Source organism: Galeopterus variegatus, unplaced genomic scaffold (assembly GCF_000696425.1).
Source record: "Galeopterus variegatus unplaced genomic scaffold, G_variegatus-3.0.2 Scaffold8332, whole genome shotgun sequence".
In the NCBI taxonomy this organism is placed as follows: domain Eukaryota; kingdom Metazoa; phylum Chordata; class Mammalia; order Dermoptera; family Cynocephalidae; genus Galeopterus; species Galeopterus variegatus.
Genome location: NW_007734443.1, coordinates 63,813 through 66,091, shown reverse-complemented (window position 1 = coordinate 66,091; position 2,279 = coordinate 63,813).

The window sequence follows — 2,279 nt, the reverse complement described above, 5'->3', positions numbered from 1 at the left end:
AAGTTGCTTGAATTTTTGTTTCAATGAACATGCATTGAAATATTTATTGTATAATTAAAAATGAAGCAATCCAATAAACTAAATGCGCAAAAAATGAAAAAATTGATAAAGCTTTTGATGCAGCCTGAACACATAGATTGATGGTTACTGTAACAGTCCAGAGTTTGGGTCCCAGGACCCATCTTCTGAGGGTTCCCTTACTGCTCTACACTGCTACAGATTCTGTTTGGAATAAATGCATTACCTCCCAGTTAGCTTTTGTGGAATTGAATATTGAGTACATTTATATTATTACACTAACATTGCTTCTCAGACAAAAGCATGTGTAAGTCTCTTCAATTTTATAGGGAACAAAAACATTTTTTTTTTCTGTTATTCTACTTTCCCCTGCTGCTCATGGGTCTTTTAAAAAAGAGAAAAAAAAGTTTTTGTTTTATGTCAGATAATATTTCTATTATTTTATATTTTTTATTATGCCTTTGGTCTACCTTTCCCAGCCTACTCTGATCTTGCAGAATAATCTACAATAAGTTTTTAATGGAGCATCTCAAAAACAGAGCCCTCTGTGTGAGATCTGAGCCATCAGTATCAGGCGGCCTCTTGAAGTATTGATTCGCCGGCTTTAATTTCCTTTTATGATATTATTAACAACCACATGCTTTTCATGTTGTAAATGCATTTCTTTTGTGCTGATTCTGTGTTCTTAGGTCCCAGATTAACAAAATGGATGCTGCCCTCCCTTTTGGATTTCTTTTCCCCTTTATACTCCCATCTTCTGTCATTTTGTGTTTCTTTTATTAACACATCTGATTTTCACCTGAGTGCTGGATACACTCTGCAAGAGCCTGGACATTTTCACTCATCCAAAAGCCATCAACATTAGTTATTTCATTTATTAATTTAACAACTTCTGAGGACTTAGAACTGTACTTGGTATTACATTATAAGTTACCCATTCACAGATTGGCCACCCTGTTTCAGTTTTTCACTCTCTTCCTGCCTCCCAACTAAGCATCTATCTGCAGTTCTAATACCCTGTTTCTTATTGGACACATGCTGTTATAGGCCATGCACTCTGTCAAGTTTAATTATTGTGCTCAGACATTCCCTCACGTTGATGACGCTCCAATGGTGTGCCATCTCTTCGCATCAATGTGGATGATTTTGTCTTATTTCTCTTATTGTAGTTCAGCATATCTGAGATTCCTGCCCCCCAGCATACCTTTTTCATGAAAAATGATGATAGTAAAAAACCAGACCAGGTAAAACATTACCCTTTCCACTATATACCTCTTCTTGTACATCTTTATCTAGAATATATTTTATGGATCTAATAAGGTCTTAGTCTTGTTGACTTTTCAATATCCTTGAAATCTATAAAAGAACTAAAATAGATTCTGTCTTGCTTTCAGAATAAGTAAAAATGTCACTGCCTACATGCTAATGGCCATGTTTATCACTGCTGATGAGACGCAATGCAGAAAGAACACAGACACCCTTTAAAATGATTATTCATACCTGGAAAGTTTCACAATGCTCAGCTCCTTATCAATGTGCTCACTGTGGAGCATACACATTCAAATAAAGCTAAAAGTTTATTGACTCTGTGGTGGGAACAATAACTGCCCCCAGAGATGTCCATGTCCTAATTTGTGAAACCTGTGAATACGTTACCTTCCATGCAAAAGGGACTTTACAGAAATAATTAAGTTTAGGATATTGAGGGGGAGATATTGAGGGGGAGATATTGAGGGGAGGATAACATAGGTTATCGCAATATAATCATGAGAGTTTTTTTCTGTGAGAGAGAAAGGCAGGAGATCAGTGTCTTAGTGATTTGTTTTGAGAAAGACAACACTGGTCATTGTCGACTTCAAAGATGGAAGAAAGGGCATGAGCCGAGGCATGCTGGTGGTCTCTAGAAGCTGGAAAGGCAAGGGTATGGATTCTCCCCCAGAGCCTCCCCGGGAACACAGCCTGGCCAACACTTTGATTTTAGCTCAGAAAAACTCATTTTGTGCTCTGACATCCAGGAATATAAGACATTTTTATTGTTTTAAGCCACTAAAATTTGTGGTCATTTGTTTCAGCAGCAATAGGAAACTAATACATTGTTCAAAGAGGCAATTTCAATAAGCAATTTACTGGAGTGGTAGTAATGTCCAGCTAAGATTCTGTAGAGTAAAACAGACACAAACTACTTCTAGCTTGCACCTTCCCAAATGACGTTCATTTTTATTTCAACGACCCAAATGTCGATCTCCTATTTTTCCCTTTAG